General features: G+C 37.8%; 1 protein-coding gene across 1 annotated transcript in view; it reads right to left on the bottom strand.

Annotated features, from left to right (window-relative positions):
• LOC106876102 (uncharacterized) overlaps positions 1-22,888 on the bottom strand; it is a 568,067-nt gene that overhangs the window by 432,325 nt on the left and 112,854 nt on the right. The window contains exon 3 of the mRNA XM_089338341.1: positions 17,099-17,253. The gene's annotated coding sequence lies outside the window, so the exon portion shown is untranslated. The remainder of the gene's footprint in view (positions 1-17,098; positions 17,254-22,888) is intronic.

The raw sequence follows: 22,888 nt of genomic DNA, 5'->3' as shown, positions 1-22,888 counted from the left end.
GTGCCTTAATGATTCTACCAGTTCATTGACCCCTTTGTCTTGTCTTTTATCTTTTACTTGTTTTAGTATTTAGACTATGGCCATGCTGGGGCACCGCCTTGGAGAATTTTAGTCAAATGAATTGACCCCAGTATTTTTTTTTCTAAGCCAAGTACTTGTTTTACCAACCCCCTACAAAGTTATGGGGATGTAAACACACCAACACCAGCTGTCAAGTGGTGATATGAGACAAACAGACACAAACTCACACAGACAGACATACATGTATATATATGTCATGTACTTCTACCAAATCCACTCTCTAGGCTTGGTTGGTCCAGGGCTATAGTAGAAGACTCTTGCCCAAGGTGCCACACAGTGAGACTGGACCCAGAACCATGTGGTTGGGAAGCAAACTTCTTACCACACAGCCACACCTGCACCTATAAAAAACACGCCCCAGGTGAGGATTGAACTCACAACTTTCAAAAGATTCCTCTACATACTTTGCTTAATTATGAGACTGATGCACTGCCTACTATCCCTTGACATTCATTGCCCTCCTTGCTATCAAATCCCTTTAAAATTTGATCCACATTGGAACTGTATTCAGACTTTTATGAAATTTTTCCTTTTCTCATAAAAAAAACTTCAACCATTTTGTTCTTATATTTCTAACTAAAATACACTCTGTATACATTTTAATTAAATTTATTCCATTTTAATTAAATTCTAAAATGAGGATATCAAATTTTGGCACAAGGTCAGCAATTTTTAGGGGAAGTGGGTTAGTTGATTACATTGGCCCCAGCACTCAACTGGTACCTATTTTATCAACCCTGGAAAGATGATAAGCAAAGCTGACCTCGGCAAGATTTGAGCTCAGAACAAAGAATTGCTAAGTATTTTTTTGATGCAAGATCAGCAATTTTGGGAGAAAGGGTAAGTTGGTTGATACCATTGGCCCTGGTTCTCAACTGGTAATTTATCTTATCAATCCTAAAAGGATGAAAGGCAAAGTTGACCTTAGAATGTAAAGAACTGGAAAAAATACCACAAAGCACTTTTCTCTCACACTCTAACAATTCTGCCAGCTCACTATCTTAGTTTAAATTCTAAGATAATCCTCAACTCAAAGTGATTTCATAGAACAACTAACTTTTATTGCTTATTATTATATTAATGTGGTGCTTTGCATGCATCTTAAAAAATACTTACATAAATCTGTTTCAGAATTTATACCTTGAAACTCCTCTACTTACAGACAGGTAATATCTTAGATTTAAAGTTACATAAATATCTCTGTACAGAATGTGTTATTAACCAATGTTATATTCTATTATATTATTTAAGTTACTAAATATCCATTGTATTATTTATGGCACTGGTGCAAGATACCAAGTTTGGTACATAACTGTCACTTAGTTTATTTATATGGATGCTCAAGCATTGTTGCCTAGTTTTCTTCCTCACTTGCGTTCTTCATCATTATCATTGTTGCCACCACCACCACCACCACCACCACAACCACCACCACCACCATCATTATCATCATCATCATCATCATTTTCTCTTGGCACTTGGTTGGTTACAACAACGCGGGTTCCAGTTGATCCGATCAATGACACAACTTTCTCATGAAATTAACGTGCAAGTGGCTGAGCACTCCACAGACACATGTACCCTTAGCATAGTTCTCAGGGAGATTCAGCGTGACACAAAGTCTGACAAGGCTGGCCCTTTGAATTACAGATACTACTCATTTTAACCAGCTGAGTCAACTGGAACAACTGGAAATAAAGTGTTTTGCTCAGGGTCATGATGCACCACAGGGAATTGAACTCATGATCTTATGACCATGATCCAAATACCCTAACCATTAAGCCACACACACACACACACACACACACACAATAGGTTTCTTTCAGTTTTCCTCAACCAAATCCACTCAGAAGGCTTTGATTGACATGGGGCTATAATAGAAGATGCTTGGCCAATGTTCCATTACTGGGATTGAACCTGAAACCATGCAGTTGGAAAGCAAACTTCTTGACCACACATCCATCTATAAACGATATTAATTCTGTTTAGACAGAAAACGTAAAAAAAAACAGGCACAACAATAAGAGAATCTCTATGTGGTCACTCAATTTGCAAGAAATAACAGCTAAAAATCTTCCTCAAATCACAACCCTACCATCTTATAAATAAATGAAGAACACCTAGGAATAACATAGTCTTTTGATAGCATAAAGATGAGATGGTCATGTCTGGATCACCTTTAATCATAGATTCTGCTCTGCTTGTCCAGGATTGTTTTGTGAGGATAAACAACAGAAATAAGGGAGCCTCTGCATAGTTGCTCAGTCTGCTAGAAACAGCAGTCAAATCTCCTTCAAACACACACACACATCATATTAAAAGCAAAATGGACAATGTAGCTTTTGATAAACAAAATGGCAGGTTCCTCATGAGTGGACACCCTTTAATCATAGGTTCGCTTGACCATAGTTGACTTTGGGCTAAGTAACAACAGCAGCAACAACAACAAGAACAGTATGGACCATTCCTTTTTTTAATTTTTAAAAATATTTTCTAATTAACATTAGGATCTACATTATCCAATATATTTTCTATTTAATTTGGTGAAAGCATGATTTGAGAAAGATTCGGTTGCTATGTTTGCTATTTCTAGCAGATCGAATAACCATATAGAGGTTTCGTCATTGGCACAGCCATACTTAGCTGTATAAGAAACCTATTGTTTTTCTTGTTGTTTTTGTAGAAGTTGTTGTTGCTGCTGTTGTTTGTCAGATTATTTCGCAATGGAGAAAAACTTGGTTAGCTTCTTCTAGTGTTATCCTTAGAGATTAAAACCAGCAACTGATTCACTACTGTGCAGTAAGTGTTGATAGTTGCACTTAGCAGACAGACATCATCTGTGCAGATGATGACGTCAAGATAACTATTGACATCATGTAGGTTCAGCTGAGAAAGGTATCGTCCAATGGTAAAGAAGTACTTCAGAACACTTCACCAATCACAGCTGCTGCTGTCTATTACAAACAATGAAGGCTATAGAAAAAAAAAAAAAAAAAACCACAGAACAAAAAAACAGGCAATGAACAATAAAAAAAAAAAAAAAAAAAGGCATAGCTGTGTGGTTAGGAAGTTTGCTTCGCAACTATGTAGTTTCCGGTTCAGTCCCACTGCATGGCACCTTGGACAAGAGTCTTTTCCTCAAGCCTCAGGTTGACAATGCCCTGTGAGTGAATTAGGGACAGAAATTGTTCAGATGTGTGTGTGTGTGTGTGTGCGTGCGTGCGTGCGTGCGTGCGTGCGTGTGTGTGTGTGTGTTTGCTCTTCTAAATGGGTTGGGGGGCTATATCTTGCTTGGACATTTCATTCTGGCTTGGTTTCCACAGCTTGATGCTCCTCCTATTATCAACTACCTTACTCAGTGTGCAGGGTATATATTATGTGGCATTAGTACTAAGGAGGTTGTCATGTCCTCAACAAAGACCAAAGTGTTTTCTTGACCTGCTCTGTGTCTGCTTGATTTGCCATCAGGGACAAATGAATGTAAACACAATGATGTAATGCTGATATTATATATATATATATATATATATATATATATATATATATATATATATATATATATATATATATATATATATATATATATATATATATATATATATATATATATATATATATATATATATTCTTTTTTTTTTTTTAGGAGACGCAATGGCCCAGTGGTTAGGGCAGCAGACTCGCGGTTGTAGGATTGCAGTTTCGATTCCCAGACCGTTGTGAGTGTTTATTGAGCGAAAACACCTAAAGCTCCACGAGGCTCCGGCAGGGGGTGGTGGCAAACCCTGCTGTACTCTTTCACCACAACTTTCTTTCACTCTTACTTCCTGTTTCTGTTGTGCCTGTAATTCAAAGGGTCAGCCTTGTCACACTGTGTTACGCTGAATATCCCTGAGAACTACGTTAAGGGTACACGTGTCTGTGGAGTGCTCAGCCACTTGCACGTTAATTTCACGAGCAGGCTGTTCTGTTGATCGGATCAACTGGGACCCTTGACGTCGTAAGCGATGGAGTGCCAGACATATATTCTTTTATTCTTTTCTCTTACTGGTTTCAATCATTTGACTGCGGCCATGCTGGCCCTTTTGGTCGAACAAATCGACTCCATGTCTTATTCTTTGTAAGCCTAGTACTTATTCTATCGGTCTCTTTTGCCAAACTGCTAAGTTATGGGGACATAAACCCACCAACATCGGTTGTCAAGCAATGGTGGGTGTACAAACACAGACACACAAACATATGAGTTTATTATGGTAGTTTTGACTTTAAAAGTCCCTTCGAGTGTGAGGCATTTATGTATAGTAATGCCCTTAATATAAATATATATATATATATATATATATATATATATATAAAGGAATACCGAAAATGGGACAAGAATGCAAAACATCCAAACAGTTAGATGATACAAAAAAGGAACAACAAAACATCCAGACAGACGATACAAAAAAACAAAGACAGGTCATTCGGAGTTTTCTTTCTTCAGTCGAGTTCCAGATTATCTTTGCAATTTCAGCTGGTTATTCTCGAGATTGCTCCAATCTGGCCAGCCCCAAGGAAAAACTAAGCGAAGAGCATTAGATTCCTTGGAAGAAAGCAGCAAATGTATATAACAGAGAAATGGTACACAAATAATGCAAATAAAGAACATTAACAACAGGTGTCTTTCGACTGAGGACAAATTAAATTAAGCTGGTGTGTGTGGAAGTAAAGCCTTACGGCAGGGACATAAGAGATGACAGGCATAGGGAGGAATGTAAATGTTGCACGGATGGTAGTCGAACCAAGAAAGAAAGGTCATGCTTGGCCGAACACCGCTCACTTGGAGAGAGAAGAGAGAGAGGTAGAGGCAGAGGGAGAGAAGAATTAGGGAGGGACGATAAAAAAAGAAAAGGGACAGAGTGAAGTGAAAGAGGAGGGTTAGGGTTCCACACAGTTTCTGTCTACCAAATTCACGCATAACTCATTGGTCAGTCCAAAGCTATAGTAGAAGATACTTGCCCAAGGTGCTCTGCAGTGAGACTGAACCTGAAACCACATGGTTGCAAAGAGAGCTTCTTAAACCATACAACCATGCCTGTCTCTGTTCCATATGGCATGTTATAACATAAAGACAATTGTTACATAAAGACTGTGGCTGCATAGTCTGTTATAATTATATTGTCATTACGTAAATACTATCATGACATATAGACTGCCATAAGAAGATATCAGTATAAGTGTATTGAGTAAACACAGCTGTTACATATCTACTTAAATTACATATGACACAAGGATTTGCATAATTGTTATTTGTTCTTCAGGGACATACACAACAGCAACTAGCATATTTTGTGTTTGAATTTGCTGGAATGTATCAAAAATAAATAGGCAAATCTTTGTTTCAGATTTCACTGTACACAGTGCAAATAGCAATTTTTTTTATTGGTTGTCAGATATAAGCACTGATCAGAAAACAGTTTGTTCACTGAAATTATAAACAAAGCCTGTAGCTCAAAAGGCCTGGTTACTTATGGCTGATGAGACATGATATGTCAAAACACCAGTGTCCTAGAATCCCTTGTGCCAATGAGCCAGGAGTGTTATGGTCATATTGTTGTTATAAAACATAGAAGTTGTTCTTCAGTGACATACACAATAGCAACTTGCATATTTGTATTTGAATCTGTTGTAATGTAATACAAACAAATATGCAAATCAACATTTCACATCTCACTGTACACTGCGCAAATAATGAATTTTTTATATTACGTATACCCTGTTATTACAAATAGACTGTAATTATATATATATATATGTCTTTATATAAAAACTGACATTATATACAGGATATCATGATTATCAACAAATGTATAGTTTGTCTTGAGTCTAAACAACAAGATCAATGAGTCAACAAGAAAGCCTTCATGCATCACTTGATCTGCTAAAAATAACAGCTAAATATTTCTGTCACCTACTACTCAGTTTTGAAAAGAAAGGACACATTAATTATATAGTCTTTTGTTAGAAATAAAGGATGATGGTCACATGTGGAATGCCTTTCATCATAGGTTTGTTAAATGAAGGCTTTCCTGAAAATAAAACAGAATGGTTATGGTTTGATTGCATTTGATTTTGTCTGCTCAAACAAAGCCAGAGTAATGCTAAACAACTTACTCTGTCAGTCCCTTACTGAATTGCTAAGTTAAATGGATGTTAACAGACCAACACTAACTGACAAGGGGTGTGGGGGATAAACACATAACCACACACACACACACACACACACACACACACACACACACACACACACACACACACATGATGGGCTTCAACACTGTTTCTGTCCAATAAATTTACTGATGAGAAGTTACTCTGGGGCTATAATAGAAGACACTTGTCTAAAGTGCCAAGCATTGAGAGTGAACCCAAAACATGTATTTGCAAAGCAAGCTTCTTAATGACATAGCCATACCATGATATGATAAAGTATGTAAACAAGACAGCAAGAAGCAAAAAGGCTACTAAAAACAGAGAAAATGAATAACAGAAAAATGAAAGCCAAGAACACTTAAATCATTGCAATGTTCTTCTATTGGTCTTCACGAGATCACAGATATTATGATCAACTTGATTAGCTATTAATGTATGATATTTTCACAAAGATTCTATTCATAAGTTGTTGATTAAGTTGGGAAATTTACCTCAAAACACATGAGGGAAACATAACTGACTGTAATGTTAAAATATAAATGACAGATTTTGTCAATACTAGTTTTGGTTACAACTAATGCTGTTCTTAATATGGTAAGCCAAAACGTAAGGTCTGTGAAGCAATTTATAGCTAGTGGTCATTCCCTTGTTTCTTTCTATTGTACAGGTGTGGCATGAAAAAAACTTCAGATTCACCATTCTTGATAAACATGTAGTAGGAATATTGTCAAAGTTCCAAGCACCAACATACTGCCTAAGAACTGAGTTGTGGTTAAGTATTTGAATGGCTTGAAGGTTTTCTGATATGAAATGCATGAAGCATGATTTTCTCAGCTATGATTTTTTTCACTGCCATCGCTACTGTCATCATCATCATCATCAAAATTATTAGGACTCATAAGGGCCAGTTACTCAGTTTCCATGGCATATGAGTGACTGAGATCATGATACTCCCACTGAACAGGATAACAGTTTGTCACAGGGCTATTCATTTACAGCCAAGTGGACTGTAGTAATGTGAAATGAAGTGTCTTGCTCAAGAACACAACATACTGCACAATTTGCGAATCGAAACCATGATCTTGCCACTGGGCCACTTAAAGTGTTCATGGCTTTTACATTGTATCTCTTTTCTTTTTTACTAGTTTTAGTCATTGGACTGCGGCCATACTGGGGCACCATCCTAAAGGTTTTCATCAAACAAATTGACCCCAGTACTTATTTTTTAAAAGCCTGGTACTTATTCTATCTATCTCTTTTGCTGAAACACTAAGTTATAGGGACATAAACACACCAACACTGTAAAGCAGTGGTGGGGGACAAACACAACACACACATTCTCTCACACTCACACACTCTCACATACACGTGACGGTTGTCCACTTGTGACCAAGGAAGACCATCACTGATCATTGCCCAAGCAAAATGCCAGCAATGCCTGTGTGTGAGGTTATTGCACTTGTGGTCAGTTTCACCCAGGTCCATGTTTGCAGCCTCCATGCTCACCATGGCACCCTCCTACTTGACCAAACATCAGAAAGTTGCTTCACCAGCAACTGCGCGACCTAGATAATTCTTGCACAACACCTCACAGACCATCCCCACCCTAGCGACATGATCCAGAGACTAGCCAAGGCAAGATATCCAATGCCAAGATGGTTCAGGAATGTGGGAGCATCTTGATTTCAATTTCAAGCAAAAGATCCCCAAACTATTCACTGCATGTTTTGTTTTACATCAGAATGACCCTCTCCTAAAGACATGCATTAACAAAAGCTAAAAACTGCCTTGATCCCAGTGGTCTTCCAGCATGCCAGATACCACCCAGAATTTCTTTCACTAGGTCCATTCGTCCTTTTGACTGGTCTTATTTTTAGTTCCACAAGGTTTTTAGCAACCCTCCTCATCAGGCAAGATTAGTGAATGGGGTGCTGGTTTAGTGACCAATGACTTGACTATACAACAGGTTGAACTGGATTCAGTGATATCAGTAGTGTTCACGAGAGACCTCACAAGTGAACTGACACATACATATATACATACATACACACACACACACACACACACGCATATACACAAACACACACATACATACATATAAGCGATGGGCTTCATTCAGTTTCTGTCTACCAAATCTAATTACAAGGCTTTGGTCAGCCTGGGGCTATAATAGAAAACACTTGTCCAAGGTGCCATACAGTGGGACTGAACCTAGAATCATGTAGTTGGGAAACAAACTTCTTACCAAACAGTCACATCAGTGCCTATCAATTGCCTTGATCAAAAGTTTCCAGATATCGAACTATGATGATGACAATGTATATGTATATATAAAATGACTTAAATCGAAATAACCATCATTTAAATGTATGTACATGTAATGATTAAAACCTAGCCTAGGTTGTTTTTATGTTAGCCTATGAATTCAGTAAATTGTTAGGCAAGCCTAAGCTGCTTTTATATTAGAAAGAAATAATTTCAAATACTGTACTGTTGCCTACCTGATGGCTGATGGCTGATGTCGGTGTTACTCGTTGAGGCTGGTGTAAGAGGAGGAGGAGGAGGAGATTACACACTAGATGTCAATGGTTGGAGATTGTAAGCTGACTTCTGTTGTGGTGGTGTAGATTGTTGTGCAAACTTGTCTAAAGTCCCTTGAATTGTGTTTTTCTTCTTCTCTTAAAGGATTAGGTAATAAGGTGCAATAGTATCTTGACAACTCCACAGTATTTTTACAAAACATTGTGCATTGGGATCCATTTCCTCAAATAATAAAGCAAGACATCTATCTAAACGAGAAATAGCCTCTTGCATTTTCTTCGACATAAAACGATGAGGCCCGAGGTCAATGATGCATACTGTATTTTAACATTAATTTTAATATGCTATACAGATTATATGTGTCTATTGCTTTTTTATTTATTTCCTGGAGACGAATATGAGTGTAACCAATCAATACAACCCGGAACTAACAGCACAGTATAGTATGAACGTTATTGCTGTTTTGCCAGGCGATATAAATTAATACTGTATCTAATATTTATTTAATATTTTAGAAAGACTGACGTATCTTCGGAAATGACGTAAGTCAAAATGACTTAACCAGAGGTATATGGGTATATATATAATTCTTAAACAAGAATGCTGTTTTCAGTGACTTCAACATTTTGACCAGGTAAGCCATCATCAGACTGCCAATGTTGGTTTAGCTGGTTGAAATTTCGAAGTTACAGTCAATAACATTCTTGTATAAGAGTAATAAAATTGTACATTGCAAAAGTATAGAATAACTGTGTAGATTAACGTAAAATTGTTTTTATTGTAACTGAACATAAATGCAAACATCAATATATATATTTGGACTGACTCCTGTGCAGGTGGCACGTAAAAAACACCATTTGAGCGTGGCCGTTGCCAGTACTGCTGGACTGGCTCCTGTGCCGGTGGCATGTAAAAAGCACTAACTACAACTTTTAGAGTGGTTGGCATTAGGGAGGGCATCCAGATGTAGAGACTCTGCCAGATCAGATTGGAGTCTGGTGCAGCCATCTGGTTCACCAGTCCCCAGTCAAATCGTCCAACCCATGCTAACATGGAAAGCAGACGTTAAATGATGATGATGATGATAATGATGATATATATATGTATGTATTGATGTTTTCTTACATATATACATACGTACACACACACACACACTCTTTCTGTCTGTCTGTCTCCTTCTCTCTCTTTCTCTCTCTAGCTTATAGCAGAAAGATACATGCTTCAGATACTATTGTTTCTTTTCTTGTTTCTATTGTCTAACTTCTTACTCTACTTTGATGAAGTGTTCACCCCAAAACGTCAGTTTACTTCTTTTCCTTTCCCTTTTTTCCTCAGCATTCTATTGGCTGTGCACAACTTTCAGTGTTTTTATTTTCTTTTTTGTGAGTTGACCTTTTATTCATCTCTTATCAAATTTTTCTCAATTTGGTGTAACTTCTTGTGTTGTCCAACTGCCCATCTCGTATTCCCCTCATTCCATTAATGCTATTTCCCCTACACACTCTCTCTCACTCACACACACTCACACACACACACACACACATATGTTTAACGTCCACTTTCCATGCTGGAATGGGTTGGATGGTTGGAGATGGAGCTGTCTAGCAAGGAGCTGTCCAGACTCCGGTTGTCTGTCGTGGCATGGTTTCTATGGGTGGATGCCCTTCCTAATGCAAACCACTTAACAGAGTGTGCTGGGTACTTTTTACATACCACTGGCATGGGTGGAAAGTAGATATCAAATGATGTTGATGATGATGATGATGATGATGATGAACAATAACTGTTTGATAACATTGTGTTTGATTATAATAAGCAGTCCAAATTCTGTATGTATGTATGTATGCTTGTGTGTTTGTATGTGCATGCATGTGTGTGTATGTGTGTGTGTGTGTGTTTGTACATATTTGAGTCTGGTTGGAACTTTACCTTACAAAACAATGCAAGATCAATGAAGGAGTAAAGTTCCAATTGTTAAATACAATCTGTTCACCCACCATCAAACCCCCACTGCTGCCACCACCACCACTACCACCACTCAACCATCATTGTTGCTATTATTAGTACCACCAACAGCATCCTTATTGTGACTACCACAACTACTACTTCCACAACTATCACAATATTCTCTCCACCACCACAATTGATAACAAGAAGGCAATGAGAGCCCTTAGATGGTCACAAGACTTGCTAAAAACAGCAGTTGCCTCTGTGCAATCACATTCACATTCTCTTAATAAAGGACAGGAAAGAGACACATTTGGTAATGCAGTACTAAAGATGGGATGGTCATGGCTGGAATGGGATGTCTTTCACTACAGGTTTGCTTAAGGGAGCAAGCTGAAGAACAGCGACAACATAGAAGCATAAAAGCCACTACATCAACCAACTCGGAGACTTACTCTACAAACTCAAGAACAAGTGTCACCACCACCACCACCACCACCACCACCACTGCCGTCGCCGCTACCACCACCACCACTATTACTACTGACAATGTTGCTGCCACCATCAACACCACCACTGCTGCCACCACCACCACCCTACTACTACTACTACTACTACTACTACCATCAACTTCAACCACCACTACTAGCACCACTGCTATCACCACCTTCATCTACTACCACTGTCACCAACACTCGCAATCACGTCTACCACAACTCACATTCTTAATTAACCACTACCACCACCACCACTACAACCAACATCCATCACCACCACCACCACCACCACCACCATAACCACAACAACCATCACCACCACTACCCCTAGCACCACTGTTACTGCCATCACTATATACTGAATTGATTATTATATTATATAAAGATGTCTTTGATTCTAATTCTGTAAAGCCATTTACCTTGTTCAAAGATCTTAATCAGGTAACTTTGATACACTTTCCTTGACTCTGCCATAATTAATGGATCATTTCTAACACAGAAACACGTATAGCCTTCTTTATAATCTTTGTCCCCCACTTCTATCTCTCTCTCTCTCTCTCTCTCTCTCTCTCTCTCTATATATATATATATATATATATATATATATTATGCTTTACACCTCTGTTTTTCTCGTTCTGTATATATTGCTTCTTCACTCTCAACCTCTTTCTCTCACTCTCTTTCATGACAATAATTTCCATAATCTTCTTTGTCTCAAAGAAAAACAACAACAACAAAAAACAAAAGAAAAATGAAAAAAGAAAAAGGCAAAAAAACATATACATACACACACACACACAAAAAAAAGTATAAATAATGCTACAAATATAAAACAAACATCCAATCATATTCATAATGACTCCATCATTAATTCTACCCCTGCATCTACCCCCCCCCCCCCCCCACCACCACCAACATCCATCAATCACCACCCACCCTTGTAAGACATCTTAAGAGCAAGGATGTATTTTTAAAAAATATAATATTAAAAAAATGTAATGAAAATAATTAAAAACACACACGCACATGCACACGCACACACACACACACGCACACACCAGATTTTGTTGTGGGTAATTACAAAAGAAAATCACAACCTGCACGCACACACACACACACACATGTGAACACATGCATATATATGCACACATGCATATACGCGTACATGTGCACACGCAGCTAACCCAACTCCATTTTTTAGTGTAAACCAAAGATACATTCATTAACTTAAAGCAAACAAATAAATAACCAAACGAAGACAATTTATTTCCAAGGAAATTAATAATACATGCTCAACTATTCACGAGATACTTCATTATTTTATAGCTCCTCCCACCACCCACCCCATCTTTCTTTCTTTCTTTCTTTTTTCTGCACCCATCCCCAACCACCACTGCCACCTTTGCCATCACCACCACCGCCACCTCTCTCTTCAAGTCAAGTAACATGTACAAAATGAGTTACAAACCTGTGAGAGAGCAGTCAATAGAAGAAGACCTTCCAAGGACCTTCCGTGCAGTTGCACGAAATAGCAGCCAGATCATCCTCAAATCTCATTCTACTACTGTTTACCTTCTACCTTTTACTTTTCTGATTGTTTCAGTCATCACACTGTGGCCATGCTAGGGCACCACCTTCAACGATTTAGTCGAACAAATCAAGGCCCAGTATTTAAGTCTAGTACAGATTTTATTGGTCTCTTTTGCCAAACTGCTAAGTTACAGGGATGTAAATGAACCAAGAGCAATTGTCAAGTAGTGGTGGGAGACAAACTCAAACACACATGCACGTAAATACATACACATACACATACATACATACATACATATTTATTAAAGGTGTGAAGACACATGGCTTGGTGGTTAGAGGTGTCAGGCTTACAATCATAAAGGCATTAAAGTCATGAGTTCAATACCTAATGACATGCTGTGTCCTTGTGTAAGACACACATTTAGTCATGACTGCTTTTGATCTTCTTTGAGCCAGCAAGGCACAAGTTTTGCTGCAACAGTTTTCATTCGTAATTCCTTCCTCAAAATTGGTTGGCAGGAGTTCCAGGACACACCAGTCATATCAACAAGTTTGTCAATTGTTCAGCATCACCACTATTATTATTATTATTATTATTATTATTATTATTATTATTATTAATTTATGAAGATTGATATAACTCTTCATGAAAGTAAATAGACAACAAGAAGAGCACAATGGTCTATTATCATTATTATCATTATTATTATTATTATTATTATTATTATTAATTTATGAAGATTGATATAACTCTTCATGAAAGTAAATAGACAACAAGAAGAGCACAATGGTCTATTATCATTATTATTATTATTATTATTATTATTATTATTATTATTATTATTATTAATTTATGAAGATTGATATAACTCTTCATGAAAGTAAATAGACAACAAGAAGAGCACAATGGTCTATTATCATTATTATTATTATCATTATTATTATTATTATTATTATTATTATTATTATTATTATTATTATTAATTTATGAAGATTGATATAACTCTTCATGAAAGTAAATAGACAACAAGAAGAGCACAATGGTCTATTATCATTATCATTATTATCATTATTATTATTATTATTATTATTATTATTATTAAGGTGAGGATGCATGGCTTAGTGGTTGTGCTGTTGCACTCATGATTACTAGATCATGATTTCTGGGTGGTGTGTTGTGTTTTTGAGCAAAACGCTTCATCTTACATTGCTTTGCAATCACTTCAACACCCAACATGTGGTATGCGGTGCACCTGTTCAGACAATGTCGATTTGATGGAGGGCAGTGAGCTAAAAGTACGGCATATACATTTGATCACTATAAGCAAATCATTTGTGCAGGCCATTCAGCAAAAGCTGAACGCTCGTATGTTGTCTTTGATGGGAGAGTCCATCATTGTTAAGGTGAGGAGCTGACAGAAATGTTAGCAAGCTGAGCAAAATGTTTAGTGGCATTTCATATATATTCACATTCTGAGTTCAAATTCTGCTGGGGTTAATTTTGTCTTTCAGCCTTTCAGGGTCAATAAAATAAGTACCAATTGAGCACTAGGGTCAGTGTAATTGACTTAGCCTCTCCTCCAAAACTGCACACCATCGATCTCACTCTCTCCTCTGTGACCACCTTTGATCCAGTTGCAAGACCAGGTCAAAACACCTGAGGATGGAGATAGATGCAGTGGATGACTAAAATGTCTTTACTTGCTTCATCTTACATTCTGCATTACTGCAGCCACCTTCTCTCCACTGAGCTATAAAGGTTTCTTCCACAGAGTTTGTTGGATCCAGTCTTCACATGCATAGAGAGAAACCCTAACTCTCTAACTCATTTCATACACAGAAATTCACATGCATAGGGAAGCCCTAATGGTCTAACTTATTTCATACACAGAAATGAAAGCCTGATAGACCAATCTTGCTTTCTGTCATACACAAAAATGAAAACTTGACAGATGAATCCCATCCTCTTTCAGACACATGAATTCAGGACTGAGAGATCAGTTCTGTCTTCTTCTACAGAAATCTTTATCCAATAGATAAATCCATTTTGTCTGATGAAGCTTAAAGACTTCTCTTATTAGTTGTTAATATCCAAACCCTTCCATGGAACTGAAGAAGCTGAAAGTGTCTAATTCTTTCCATGGATAAAGTGATGGGGGGAAAGAAATTCTCAAATCTATCCTGATCAAGAAAAACCTACGGATTTTGATCCATCATCTAGAGCAGTGATTCTCAATAGTGGTCCATATGGTTTTTGGGGATCCATATAAGATTTACTTGTCAAAATTTATTTGCAATAAATTGGTTTTACATTTACAATACACCAAATATTTTTTATACATTTCCTAATATCTAATTATATAAATATAACAGGATATTTTAAACCTTGAATGGCTATGGGAGGACATTCACGTAAAATAGGAATCAAAGGGCAAAGAATGGTTGAGAACTACTGATCAATAGGTGGAGGTGCAATGGCCCAGTGGTTAGAGCAGCGGAGTCGCGGTCATAGGATCGCGGTTTCGATTCCCAGACCGGGCTTTGTGAGTGTTTATTGAGCGAAAACACCTAAAGCTCCACGAGGCTCCAGCAGAGGATGGTGGTGAACCCTGCTGTACTCTTTCACCACAACTTTCTCTCACTCTTACTCCCTGTTTCTGTTGTGCCTGTAATTCAAAGGGCCAGCCTTGTCACACTCTGTGTCATGCTGAATATCCCCGAGAACTACGTTAAGGGTACACGTGTCTGTGGAGTGCTCAGCCACTTGGATGTTAATTTTATGAGCAGGCTGCTCCGTTGATCGGATCAACTGGAACCCTCGACGTAGTAAGCGACGGAGTGCCAACAACTGATCAATAGGGCCACTAGTAATTGTGTTCAAATTGGTGGCTTAGTCTTTGATTTTCAATGAGTGTACCACCCACCATAAATAATAATGATTTGATATCTACATTCCCCATACAACCTTGAGCAAAATACATTGACAATGGTTTTTGAAATACTTTCAAAGCTGACCTTGATAGGATTCAAACTCACAGAATAAAGGAATGTAATAAAACATTGCAAAATATTTTGTGTGATGTGTGAGGATTCTGCCTCCCAACTATCGTTTGAGGAAGAAATAAAATTTAATGAATCATCCTAAACATGGAGAACAGCAAGATTCAAAACGATGACTTGCATATTCATCCTTACCGCCTGACTAGCCTTTGTGCAGGTGACACGTAAAAGCACCCACTACACTCTCTGAGTGGTTGGCGTTAGGAAGGGCATCCAGCTGTAGAAACTCTGCCAAATCAGATTGGAGCCTGGTGTTGCCATCCGGTTTCCCCAGTCCTCAGTCAAATCGTCCAACCCATGCTAGCATGGAAAGCGGACGTTAAACGATGATGATGATGATTATGATATTCAAATATGAATATGATAATCACTGTTGTGATTGTCACCGGAGAACAGTTTCTCCTTTATGATGAATGTGTGTTCATAGCACACTCGATTCATTAGTATAAGAGATTCAAGGACAGCCATTGTTTTGATGGTGTCATGTTTCATCAGCCAGAAGCATCCCCAGATCAACAAATCTAACAAGAGTTGATTGTCTTGTTTATAATTTCAGCAAACAAACTGATCATTGATCGGCAAGTAAAGATGGACAAAATGCCGTTAATCGTTTTACCTGGTGTGCTAACTATCCTACCAGCTTGCAACCTTACTGCTATGATAATCATAATCGTTATCATCATCATCATCATCATCATCATTTAATGTCCGTTGTCCATGCTGGTATGGGTTGGAAGGTTTGACCAGGGCTGGCAAGCTGGAAGGCTGCACCAGACTCCAGCTTGATTTGGGATGGTTTCTATGGCTGGATGCCCTTCCTAACACCAACTCCTCTGAGAGTGTAATGGGTGCTTTTACATGCCACTGACACGGGTGCTGCTTGCATAACACCACTATCTGCCATGACTGCAATTTTGCTCAGCTTGATGGGTTTTCTTCTCAAGCACAACATAATGCCAAAGGTCTCGGTCATTGCCTCCATGAGGCCCAACACAACACTTGAACTCACCTCCATGAGGCCCAACACTCAAAAGGAACCAAACTGCATCTCATCTAGGTTAACTCTCTCCCTAATTAGTTGGGCTATGACTCTCTCCGTAAATTCCATCACCTGGTCCAACATTTTACTAGTAATGATATAATAATATCAGTAAATAAAATAACAAATGCTGGAGGTGTTACAGGTTGGTAACAGTCCATTAGTTAGAACCTGTAGAAGAGAAAATATAAAACAGAACAGTGTTAAGACTTACCGTAAATTAAATCCAGTAACAGAGAGTCTGCTATAATTCCAAAAAAGTTACAATATGGCACTGTATAAAGAGCCATAGTAATTGAGTGTAAGGGTTAGATAGAGAGTCACATCATTTTATTCATCAAGTCCATCATTTTTTCAACTAGATTATATCTGGAATTAAAAAAAAAAAATAGATGAAATTAATGAAGGAGATATTTTGCTATGAGGTAACATCAAATTCTAACAAAGGTACAAAAGCAAAACATAATCAATAGAATCTCCCCATGTATTTCGTTATGTTATTGGCCGTTGCCAGTACCGCCTGACTGGCCTTCGTGCCGGTGGCATGTAAAAGCACCCACTACACTCTCTGAGTGGTTGGCGTTAGGAAGGGCATCCAGCTGTAGAAACTCTGCCAAATCAGATTGGAGCCTGGTGTTGCCATCTGGTTTCACCAGTCCTCAGTCAAATCGTCCAACCCATACTAGCATGGAAAGCGGATGTTAAACGATGATGATGATGATGACTGGCAATTATTTTTTTTTTTCAATCCAGGTGGAATAAAATACAAAGTCAGCTTTAGTAGGATTTGAACTGAGAACCTGGGGTGATGAAATTAAACCTTCTCATGTCCTTAGTCTAGTTTTCTATTCTCAGGAACAATGATGCAATTGTGAAGTTCCAGGAATAAAATTTTGCAGCTGATTTTGTATATAACATTAAACCACATTAGTAGTTATCCTAACTCACAAGTCATCAACAGAGCAATATTTATTTGAATAAACAGTCGTCTTTACATGTACCCTCAGAATAATGTTGCAGTAATTATTAAACTCTTTAAAAATTAATAAGCAATTATGATAAATTATTTAGACCGATGCTGTTGAAACAGCTGCACCAGGATTCTACAGAATTTACTTTAAAGATTATTTCTATCATACATTGAATTAAAGTCATAAAATATTCAAAATTTCAAATTTAAAACTGCACAAGGACTTCATAAGTGATCCGGTATAGGAAGGAAATTGGGCGGAACTCAATTCAGCACAGGCAACAGGCACAATACAATATACGAGAGATCAACTGAACCAATGCCTAACATGGTAATAGATAATGATGATGATGAAAATGATGATGATGATGAAAATGATGATGATGATGATGATGATGTCATGCTGATGGTGTCAGTGGTGGCAGTAGTAGTAGTAGTAGTGGTGGTGGTGGAGATGTTATTCTGTGACATATTTCCGATAATTAGCTTGTTAAAGTGATACCATATTCTGTACCAAAATTGATTCTAGTCAGCTGTGAACGAAAAGGAATTAACAAAAATTCAGATGAGAATCAGAATCATTAACACCCATATGTGACCACCACCACCATCAGCATCACTACAATCATCACAATCACCACTGCCATCACCATCACCAATCTACAGATCATTTGTTTCTTTCTTGTCCTCCGCCACTGTTTGACAACTAATGCTGGTGGTTTTATGTTCCCGTAACTTAGCAGTTCAGCAAAAGTAACTGACAGAATAAGTACCAGGCTTAAAAAGAAAAAAGTATTGAGGTCAATTCGTTCAACTAAAATTCTTCAAGTCGGTGCCCCAGCATGGCCACGGTCTAATGATTGAAACAAGTAAAAGATAAAAGATACATACATACATACATACACACATACACACACACACATACATAAACACACACACACACACACACATACATACATACATGCATTCATACATACATACATACATACACACACACACACACACACACACATATATATATACAGTCATCGTCTTCATCATCATTTAATGTCTACTTTTCCAGCTGGCATGGGTTGGATGGAATTTGTTGAGGAAGATTTTTATACAGCAGGGTACCCTTCCTGTCATTAACCCTCGCCTGTTTTCAAGTAAGGTAATATTTCCCCTTGACCAGAAATACCTTGGAAAATCAGAAATGAGAGACACTGTTTGCATGGCGGAGACACTCATCAACAATTATCATGCAATGTCATGGCAAAGACTTACCATCCATCACTACCACATCTACATATATACAGGCATGGCTGTTTGGTAAGAAGTTTGCTTCCTAACTACAGGGTTTTGAGTTCAGTCCCATGGCATCTTTGGAAATTGTCTTCTACTACGACCCTGGGCCAACTAAAGTGTTGTGAGTGACAGAAACCCACTCCCTGGTGTGGAGAGGGGAGGCCGGTATGCATGGCTGACTGTTAGTCTTCCATAAACAACCTTTCCTGGGCTTGTGCTTTGGAGGGGAACTTTCTAGGTGCAATCCCATGGTCATTCATGACCGAAGGAGATCTTTACTTTCACTTTTACATACATTGTGTGTGTGTGTGTGTGTGTGTGTGTGTGTGTGTGCGTGTGCAAGTGAGTGTGTGAGTGTCTCTGTCTTGTTATCACATGCTAACTGTAAACAAATGTTATAAACATGCAAGCAGTGTCTTTCTTTTGCAATCTTCTGTGAAAACATGCTTAGCCACTGTGCTGTTTATGTTTGAAGGATGAGGAGAAATATTATCTTGTTTGGAAACAAGCAAGGGTTTGTGACAGGAAGGGGATCCAACCATAGAAAATTTGCCTCAACAAATTTCATCTGACCCATGCAAACATGGAGAATGCATGTTAAAATGGGGATGATGATTATGTATGTTTGTTTAACATCTGTTGTCCATGCTAGCATGGGTGAGAAGGAGAGATATCTGAGACAGAATGCTTAAATCTGAGACAGCATGCTGGGCGAAATGCTTAGTGGTATTTTGTCTGCTTTACGTTCTGAGTTCAAATTCCGCCAAGGTAGACTTTGCCTTTCATCCTTCCAGGGTCAATAAATTAAGTACCAGTTGCATATGGGGTCGATCTAATCAACTGGCCCCCTCCCCACAAAAGATTATGTGACAGTTGTAAATGAGCATCATCATTATCATCATATAAACAAGATTGTTCATTTCCAGTCTTCCAAGAAAAACATGTCAAGCTATGGGAAAACATTACCTCATTTGGAAACAGTTGAGGGTTGGTGACAGGAAAGGCTGCAGAAAATCCTCATTCTACAAATTCTGTTTGACCCATGCAAGCATGGAAAAATCAACATTAAATAATGATGACGACAACAACGACGACGACAATGACAACAATGATGACGACGATGATGATGATGATGATGCACAAATTAAACTGCAAAAGTAAGTTATGAAATTTACTATAAAATGAATAGATTTAAGTCTCTGGATTTCTTTTGTCTCCTTCTCTCTGACACTGAAGAATTCCCTGCAGCTCACAATATAATCAAATCATCAAACTTTTATCTACAACATTTTGTGTTGTGGGGAGTGAGAGATCCTTTTCTTTGGGAAGGGTGTTTAAGACAAAATTCTTCATAATATAATTATGCTGTTGACATGTTCAAAATGCCAACAGCAATCACGTTATTTTTTTTTTCTCAAGCACCTAGTTATAATTAACATATTTTATCAAGTCTTTCAATGAGATGTTATTTAGTTATCTTCATTCTTTGTTATAAAACACAGCTTTCTTTTATTTATTTCACGTATGGTACACTTTACTTAAACAAGAATTTCTTGGAATTATTATGTCAATAACACATCGACCAATTCCACTGTCAATCTATTTATTTATCAGTCAGTTCAATTTCCTGAAATGTGTTTCTACTGTATGAAATTCCACCAGAAATTACCTATAACTGTTTATAAGCCAACTCAGTAGCAGTGGTCCTCAACCATATGGCTTGTGGGGGGGGGGGGGGGTCCATATAAGATGTTAAAAATAATGTGCAATAAATTGGTTATATTTCTACAATACACAGATATTTCAACAATTTTTTATACAATTCCTAAAAATATTTATAACTAACACTCTTGGTTATGATGATAACGGTTCCAGTTGATATGATCAATGAAACAGCCTGTGCATGAAATTAATGTGCAAGTGGCTGAGCATTCCACAGACATACATAAATTTGGTGTAGTTCAGGAGCATATTCAAAACATACTACAATGTAAGCCTAGCCCACTACAATACTACAAGCTCATTTCATCACTCACTTATCACTGTATAACATCACCACACACCATATTCTCAAGTACAACTCATTTTTACCATCTGTGTGTTAACTGGAACAACAAGAAATAGAGTGTCTTGCTCAAGGACATAACACACCACTGGGTATTGAACTTGTGACCTTATGATCATGAACTAAATACCCTAACTCTTAAGCCATGCACCTGCATAATTAATATTTAATTATAAAAATATATGATTTTTTTTTTAAACATCAAACTGGTATGAGGGTCCAGTAAAATAAAATAGAAATCAAAGGGACAATAGGTAAAAAAAAAGGGTTAAGGACCACAGCATTACATGATTGTTTGCCTTGTTAGGAATAGTAGCCAAATATCCCTCAGATCCCAGTCTATTGTCTTAAATAGATAAGGAAGGGTAGAACCAAGACGTATGTGATTCTAAAGAAAAACGTCTTAATCAAGTGTGGATAGGTTCTGGCATTGCTGTGTGGTAAGAAGTTTGCTTTACAAAAACATGGTTCCAGGTTCAATCCCACTGCATGGCACTTTGAGCAAGTAACTTCTTCTATAGCCTCAGGCCAACAAAATCCTTGTGAGTGGACTTGGTAGATGGAAACTGTGTGGAAGCTAACCATGTGTGTGTGTGTGTGTGTGTGTGTGTGTTTGCCTCTCACCACCACTTGAAAAACAGTGTTGGTGTATTTATGTCCTTGTAACTTAGCAGTTCAGGCAAAAAAGCCCGATATAATAAGTACCAGCCTTAAAAAAAAAAAGTATTGGGGTTGGCTTATGTGACTAGAATTCTTCAAGGCAGTGCCCCAGCAAGGGGCAAAATGACCAAAACAAGTAAAAGATAAAAAATAAGATAATGGTTAAATTAGATTAGATTGATGAAAAAGAATAAAAAGAATGTCTGTCCCACACAACCAGGCCCTTTCAAATGTGCTCCTGATGAGGCAACACCTGGGCCCTAATATCACCACTGGGGCTAAGAACACAACTTCAAGTTACTCAGAACTTCCTTTACACATTGTCTCACCTTATATATTGCATCCTATGCAAAAAATGCACTTTACATTAATGAAACAGGCCATTGTCTTACCGATCATTTTCAGGAACATATTCAAAACATACTACAATGTAAGCCCACTACAATACTACATCCCATTTCATTACTCACTTATCATTGTATATCACCACACACCATATTCTCAAGGAAACAGAGGGGAAAAAGGTTTCATATCTAAACTTGGCACCATGTCACCAACAGGCTTAAATGAACATTTTTTTCTTCTCTTCCTAGACCTCCCCTGACTTCATTAAACACCCACTACACTCTCGGAGTGGTTGGCATTAGGAAGGGCATCCAGCTGATGAAAGTTTGCCAGATTAGACTGGAGTCTGGTGCAGCCTACTAGCTTGCCAGTCCTCAGTCAAACCGTCCAACCCATGCCAGCATGGAAAACGGATGTTAAAACGACGATGATGATGATATATACGAGACGGTCACAATTGGAAGGCTTTTAATTATAGGTCTGCTTGATCAGAACTGACCTACAATTAAACAACAACAGCAACAATAACAACAAGGCAAGCCAAGCTAAAACAAAAGCAAAGGATTGAAAGAAAAGGCCAAAAAAAAAATGATAGAAAATAGAAAATAAAAAATAAAAATAAATAAGATTACTTTGTTCGTCATAGACATAATTCATTGAGATTTGTTGTCGGTACT

Source organism: Octopus bimaculoides, chromosome 20, assembly GCF_046866305.1.
Source record: "Octopus bimaculoides isolate indiv1 chromosome 20, ASM4686630v1, whole genome shotgun sequence".
Taxonomy (NCBI): Eukaryota; Metazoa; Mollusca; class Cephalopoda; order Octopoda; family Octopodidae; genus Octopus; species Octopus bimaculoides.
This window is presented reverse-complemented; position numbering and strand designations above follow the sequence as displayed.